The sequence below is a fragment of the Podarcis gaigeae genome, assembly GCF_964106915.1.
Source record: "Podarcis gaigeae genome assembly, chromosome: 3".
NCBI lineage: Eukaryota > Metazoa > Chordata > Lepidosauria > Squamata > Lacertidae > Podarcis > Podarcis gaigeae.
The window spans coordinates 44,860,675-44,869,093 of NC_139680.1; positions in this window are offsets into that span (position 1 = coordinate 44,860,675).

Consider the following 8,419-nt stretch of genomic DNA (forward strand, 5'->3'; position numbering starts at 1 on the left):
CCTTAAAAAAATATTTGATGTATAATAATAATAATAATAATAATAATAATAATAATGTATAATGCAAACTCTTTAGTGATGGTCCTTTCAATAATTGACTTTGTAGTATATATTTTGTATATGTTTTTTTTTTTTTTTGCGGGGGGACAAACCATATTGAATATTGCGCTCACATTTTCCTGCCTTGATATGACCTATGGTTTAAATGAAATATTAAATGATTGATAATACAGACTACAAGTAATAGTAATATTCACAAAAAGATGGCAAATTGTCAAAGATCACACTTTGAACTTCCTGACACTGAGGGAATCTTTCACATTCAGAGTCAACACTGCTGTATGTTTGAAGAAGAGCTAATAATATATCTAACTCAGTGATCTCTACATTTATTGATAACAGCTCTCTTGACTTTCAGACAGGTCTCTTCCTCACTTCACTCCCAAGTCCTACCTGGATATGCTACTGATTGACCTTGGGACCTTTTGCAGGCAAAACAAGTGTTTTGCCACTGATTTAAAAACAACTTGCAACTCAGGGCATTAGCCATGGGGCAAGAATTGCTTAGACTAGAGCCTCACAGAATGAAAAACTGCGTATATATCATTGTTCTCTCCACCAATTTCCTTTGAAGGTCTGAATACATGAAATCAAAGTTAACTGAAAAAGCAACTAATTAATGCTACAAAAAAAACCCCACATAAAAAGCATGACGATTCAGGAAGCATAATAACTATTGCTAAAATGCAAAAAATTAAAAAATTAAAATCAAGCTATTAATTGCCAGGGCTCATTGGGATTCACTATACTAGCTTGCATTGCTTCCAGTCTTTCACCAGCTTGCCCTTTTCCTGCAGTTTCTCACTCTCAACCATCTTTCTCGATATCACATTTTAAAGCTCTTCTTAGCCCATGAGTGCTGGCAACTTAGCTAGATGTGTGTATTCTGCAGACTTTTGTAAGTGGAAAGAGAGAAATGTGATTTGTTATTATGGGAGATGTGGACAGGCAGGGTGCGGGGAAAGGAGTCAGTTCAGTTGCTCAGAAAAGCATAACTGTGTGCATGGGTGTACATGATATTTGAAACAGTTCTGAGATCAGGGGCCTCTATTGTCAAGTTAAAATGTTAAACTTTTATGTCTATTTCTGACATACGAATGTTCTTTTAAAATCCATTGAAGCAGCATGTCACCAGCAAAATTTCATGATATGCCTGGCATCACCCCATTTTGAATGCTGAAAATGCATACCTATGCTTGACTTGTAACTGGATGGGACTTGAGGTAAACCCTCTGAAATTTTGGGGGCATAAAACTAAATTTGAAAATACCCCTATCAAAATGTTCCATTCTAAAATTGACGGCACCTTCACACATTTCTCAAATGGAAAGTGTTTTCTTCTCAAGAAATGGACAGCTTGAGAGCCCAATATTAAACAAATACACAATCACTAATTGCAGTAAACCTATTTGGAACCTTTTTAGATAACCTGTGCATAGTAAATATTTAATATCGGGCACTGGAAGATTAGAAACCGTGGTGACAAGCTTTCCACACAGGATATCTTTCTCTGCCTGTCAAATATTTTGCAAAGCTTGCATCCAGCGTGATTGAAACTTTGCCTGTAATCTTCAAAGAAGCCAGGAAGGCAAATGATGTGGGCTGCTACAGGAGGAATTGTGTGGGATGTATCCAGTTGTTCTTTTTAAACAAAGGAAATAAATGCCAAACTGTGCTGCACTCAGAGGAGACTGTCAGACCTGATGTGGTTTTCACACGTTATTTTCCCCGTTATTTTCTCTACCATAATAAGGAGGCAAGCGGAGTAAATTGAGGAGAACAGAGAGGAGAGCTCTGTCAAGAGGTGCCCTAATTGAATGCTTACTACAGCATTCTTTGCACATGATGGCTTAATTAACCAGCTACAGTGTGTAGCTGCTAACCTTGGGAAGAACTTATTTGTTGCTTGAAAAACAGTTTTATGCATTGGCTCGAGATGCCAACAAACAACAAGAATAATACTTGATGATTTAATCCAAATATTCCTAGCAATGCTTTTAAAAAATCCTTTCCAATGGCATTCAATATAGTCCTTTAAGGAACTATCTGGTAAGACAGGACACTTGATATTGTCCTTCAGATCAACACCTTTTTCATAGGACCTCATTGTGTAAAATAATATTAACTGTTTTGGAATGATGCTATTCATGTTCATATACACATCTAGGTCCCCCCCTTTTTTTTTTAAAAAAGAGCCTGCAGTAGAAAATTGCAGCCCTGTACCTTTTGCTTCTGGCAACCTTTGCCGGTTACCATTAAACATTTTCCTTCTAGGAGAAAAAAAAATCTACACACATTCGACCTGAAATACCCCAGAAACGCTTTGAAGTTTCCATTGAGATGTGTTTATTACCTCAGCCAATATTAATGGTTTCAGATAATAAAACACCCCTCATTTTTTTAAATAGACAAATGGTCAGGAAGCATCTAGAAAGTGTCAGTAGGTTTGCATGAACTGTATAATGTCACCTGAAGTCAGTTCTCTCATCAAGAACAGCTTTCATGCAGGTCTCTTACTGGGATTAGAAAATCACTCCCAAAACATTAGTTTTTGGTTGGCACAGTGTTTTCCTTGAAGGTTTACACTATTCTATTACATTTTTGTAAAATATATTTTTCATTGTTTGTACTTGCTTGTTGTAACTGAAAATAAAAACCAAAGATTATTAAAAAAAACAGGAAATGGTGTTGTTTAAGAGCCCCCAACACCATCAACACCACCTGCTGATGTATATTTATATGGTATTCAGGCCCAATCTACTCTTGACATTGAAATGCCTACAAAATTTCATCTAGTTCTGCAAAAAGTGTGTGTGGAGGGGTTATAGTTATTTTTATGCTTCCCATTATAGTGAATGGAGTACAGAACTAATTCCATTCTGAATAATGAGCTGAATTCGAAAGACACGGAATAGTGCTGAAACAGATCTAGTTGCTTCCAAAAGCTACAGCTATAACCTGAATATTCTGGCCACTGCACCACCCCCCCTACAAAATACAAGTAAAATAGAAATGCTAAATTACATAGCTCCCTAGGACATCAGAATTCTGGGTTATGTACTCAGAGCAGTTTCAGAGTTCCAGTGCTTACAATTTTATGTGTTTGCGAGAGATCATTTTGGACGCAGTTGAGTTTGCATTGCTATCCCACTGGCTGTTTGTGGCGCTCTAATGGAGATATGTATCTCCAGACACTCTGGGACATGCAGTGGACATAGCTGGAGAGTCGCATTTGGCTCTCTGGTGCATGTCCATAGCTTGTTTGGAGAAAACACATTTCCCTTTCACACTTTATGTCTTTATCCCAACAGGCACCAAGTGTGACAAAGATGGCAATCATGGCAACTCCAACTGCCCTGTAAAGTCTGAAGCAGCTTTTGAGTGTGTAATAATTCACTATAAACAGAATGATGGCCACAAAATATGGTACTTGCATGAGATTTCACATCTGTTTAGTAGCATAAAAAGGTATTAAGTAATGGTAATAAAATAACGCTAATGTGACATAGCCAGGGCAAAAGCAGCAGCTCCGTCTTCTAGGGTTTTATGTATGACATGCAATTCTAGCCTATTGTCAGGCATTTTATGTACATCCGTTGCTTGGTGTTTTTGAATCACATTATGTTTAAGATTGGGAGGAGGGTGACACACATCCCTTTCCTGAAGGAAAGCACTAATGGAAGAAAGCTGGCTTCAAGCTGCATTTGCATTAATGACGGCAGACCTTTAAAAACAGCTCTGCATTCCTAATAAAGACAACGATGGAATCCAAAATAGGTCAAAAGAAAGATACACCTGACTCACAACACGGCTCCCGGAGATCACAACTGGGCAAAGGGAAGCCCCCACTGTTCTTTGGAATTGCTGCTAATGAAAAATGAAGCTTAGGTGAAAATATTCTTTTTTATATAGAGCAAACTGGAGGCACACTTTTCGAAGGGGGGCTAAAACGTGTGTGTCCTGTGGTTGTGTCACATGTTTCCTAGGGCATCAGCTAGGATACCCTACCATCAGTGACAACAAAAGGCTACAATATATTCTTTTAAAAATAATAATAATAAGGAGCTTCCTGTTTCCGGTAGTGGGAAATGGCGGATCCCACACGATTGGACTTCAGCCGTTCCGATAATTTTCTGTCAAGAGGGGGGTCAGCAATAATTTACAATAACTTTTGGTGAAGTTATCTCTTTATTCAAAGAAACAAAACAGCTTACGCCTAGTGATCATAGCAACTCTTCCCCGTATGTCTTGTTCCAATGAGGCAGCTGCGAGAATTAAAGGTCCCCACCTTCTCGCCACTTTCTAAGACTCCTGTTCCCCTGGGTCCTTCCCCAGCAACCTGAGGATCCTTCATCTTCTCTTTTTTTGCTCCACGCTTTTCATTCCTCTTTGTGTTCCTCTTCACTGGGAGACTGGGAAAGAGGGGAGCTGGTCACAGCAGGAGGGGGAGACTCCCTGGCTTCCTCAGCAGCCTGCCTCATCTCTGTGTCCTGGCTCCCCTCCCCTCCTGCCTTCGAATTTGTACTGCTTTCTGCCTCAGCCTCTTCCTGCTCACTAAAAACCGGTTGCCTCTTCAGCTCCCAACACCTCCTCCTCCTCCCAGTCTGTTCCCACTTCACCCTCTGACCATTCATCGTCATCCCACCACCAATCCTCTGGCTCTGAGCCTCCTTCCCCCGGGGGTTCCTATGGGGCTTCCCCAGCTGGTGCCATTCCATGACATCAGGTTAGCTAAGGGACAATGAAGCATGATGACCTCTTTGTATATCCCTTGCAAAACTATGTGGTATATTCAGTTAAAAGAATAACCCGAAACCATTTAAGGTGTTGAAGATGTCACATATGCTTAGACACATATTATTCCTTAGGCACATTGAGTTTGTTTGATCCCAAGAAACAAGGCTGCAGATTCGGATATCGTCAATGGACGCATTCGTCTACAGACACCTTTAGAAGATGCTATATCAATCAGGTTTCAGTCCCCAATTTTTCTCTAACAGCTAACAAATAACTAAAGGTACCCATTGTGCAGGTGGCTGTTGTTCCACTTGCAAATTTGTTTAGTTGGATACCACCCATATGGTCTTGAAACTCCAGTGTTTTTCTGGTTTAGCAGTGCACTGGGGTTTCTCTGTCCATTTGCGTATGGGAATTTTAAGGTGAATAATCATTTCACCTGATTAAAAGTTGGATAGGGGAAACAGAGGCAGCAGGGCTGCAGAAAGAGAAAGAGAAAGAGAAAGAGAAAGAGAAAGAGAAAGAGAAAGAGAAAGAGAAAGAGAAAGAGAAAGAGAAAGAGAGAAGCTTGCTGTTGGGTCTACTGTTGGCCCAACCTCATGCTGGTTCATGTACCAGTTGCTAGCCTGTAAAATCTCCCCTCAAATATTAAACAGGTGCCATTTCTGTCATCTTTCCAATTCCTACTGGAGACCTTCCTTATTTAACAAAACTATTAAGTTGAAAACTTCCCCCAGTTTGCATCTGTATTGGAAAATTTTTGAATAGTTTTTAAAAGATTTTTAAATTGTTTAATTACTTGTTCTTTGCTGCCCTGGACTCCTTTGGTAGGTAGGGTGGGATATACCTGCAATAAATAAATACTTAAACAACTGCCTGTTGCATGTGCATAGGTGCTCCCTATAATTGGGAATCCTGATTTTGTTGGGTTCCCATTTGTGGGGAGAACATATGCACTCTGAGCATGTATCCCCTTTACAGACAAGCTCCCCTTACGATGACTTCTGGGATAGTGGCAGTAGCAAGACTCAGGGGCAGGGGCAGGATCTGTATGTGGGCTCTCTCTCCACATAGCTAAATAGGTATTAAGTAGCTCCAAATTGTTCCACAATTCTACAACATTGGTGTGGCAATTTTGGACTCAAATGACAAGGAGGTCAAGAATATTGATTAATATGTCTGTAGCTGCTAACAGAAAAAGAGCACAACTTCTTTTTCACGTTATTAATTCATGGCAAACTCCCACATTTCAAAGGCAAGTGTTATCTAGGAAGCTTTTAACTGCATTTCTGAACTTCTCTGAACGACTTGAAAAGCTACAATCAGTTGCAATAAAGAGCTACTTATCATATGGATAGATCTCTACAATTAAGACAAGGAGAGACTCAGTAAGCGAGAGGATTTTGAAATATTGGCTTGCCTCCTACACAACACAAAACAAAGGCTCACTCTGGTGTCCAGGTCAACCCAGTGTGGGCCAAGCCTGAGCTCTGATTTGCCCCATACAATGAATTATAATAGAGTAGAAGCAAGAGCTATTTAAATATATGAGTTAAAATTACCCGTGACTGAAGGGAGTACATCAATCAAATGTTTTGGCATGTAATGAGCTAGACAAACTGGTATGGTAAGCTCGGGGGCAGCAAAAGTCTCTTTCCCGCATTTAGCATTTTTCCAAATTACCATGACATCTCTTTCTATAAGCCACCCAACCTCCAGCAGGTGGACTTTGCAGGCATTGTGTGGGGAGGACAAAGGAGATTCAGATAGAAACATTTCATTTTGCTTCCTGTTTGGATGTTCTCACAAACTAAAAATTGCATAACCCTACAAAAAAAGAAGGGGAAAAGAAAAGCGACTTGGGAGAAATGAGACTTAAATGGGAAATGTCATCTAGCTGCTTCTTTGTTCAAAGTTGGGACACGGGTGAGAATTTTAAAGAGGGACAAATGGAAGTGAATGGAACTTGTTTCCCAAGTAATAATAATAATAATAATAATAATAATAATTTTTTATTTATACCCCGCCCTCCCCAGCCAAGGCCGGGCTCAGAGCGGCTTACAAGCAATAATAAAAAACAAGATGAATGATTACAACTTAAAAACAAAAATAAAATACAACATTAAAATAATGGAACATTAAAATATTAAAATGTAGCCTCATCGCAGGAGAAGGAAAAGAAAGAAAGAGGAGAAAAAGAGAGAGAGAGAGAGAGAGAGAGAGGGGGGGGGGAATCAAATTGGCTCCAAGCCAAAGGCCAGGCGGAACTCTGTCTTACAGGCCCTGCGGAAAGAAATCAGATCCTGCAGGGCCCTGGTCTCATGAGGCAGAGCGTTCCACCAGGCCGGAGCCAGAGTTGAAAAGGCCCTGGCTCTGGTTGAAGCCAATCTAAATGTAATATCTGACAAACAAAACCCAGGCACCTCTGTCAAGTTCCTGAGCCTGAAGAAATCAGAGGACTCAGTGAAACCTACCCATACCAAAGCATGACTGTTCTACATTGTACCAACATCTCAAGTGACTTGCGGTGAAGCTAGATTCTTGGCAGGTGGATTGCTGATGCTCACCAGAGGGGAGGCCACAGGAAGGTTGGAAAAGTGCAAAGGCACCAATGGAGCCAATCCAATGGTCCTGCTGGTGCAGTTAGATCATGCCCGTTTCATGGGTGTAGCCAGGGGGAGAGGGCAGCCAAAGTTTTTGAGCTTTTTAAAAGGAAATCAACATTGTGGGCTTCTGTGGTGGTGGTGGGGCAGAACCTCAGATAATTGATTACTTTCAATGCTACGCCCATGTCCAGTTCCCTACTGAGAAACTAGTTTAGCAGTTCGGTCCGACTTAGCAGCCTGCTTAGGATCCTGTGTAAGTTTCAATCCTTATGAGTTCTGATCAGTCTAATTGTATAGATAGAACATAGGTACAGTAGTACACGGCAAGAACCTGCAGGATCAGGCCAATGGTCCATCTTGTCCAGCATCCTGTTCTTACAGTGGCCAACCAGCAAGCAGGAATCAAGCATAAGAGTGCTCTCTCCTCCTGTAGTTTTCAGCAACTGGTATTCAGAAGCATTTCTGCCTCTGACTGTGGAGACGGAGCATAGCCAACATGACTAGTAGGCATCCATAGGCCTCTCCTACATGGATTTGTCTAGTCTTATTTTAAAGCAGTCCACGTTGGTGGTCATCACTGCCTTCTGTGGGAGCAAATTCCACAGTTAAACTCCAGTGGCAAAGGGTGGAACAAAGAGAGAAAGAAGAACATGAGCTATAGTGTGCAGTATTCTCTAGTACGCAGAGAGGGAAAAGAGTCTTCTATCAGTGATGGTTGACGCTTGACCCTCCAGATGCTGCTGTCATCCCTGACCATGCTGGCTGGGATTCATAGGAATTGTAGTCCAGCAATCAGCTCCAGGCTCCCCCTGCCATTGTGGAAAGGCATACGGAAAGAAGGCTAATAGAGAAAGGGTTATGTGAGACCAATAACAGTTCAGAAAGAGAGGAGAAGACTTCTGTGGGGCACAAAGAGAAAAGCAGGTTAACAGAGAACAGGTTGCATATAAACATTGAGTTAAAATGGTAATAAAAAAGCTATTGTGATGCAGCCCTTTTGCAAAACAAACAAACAA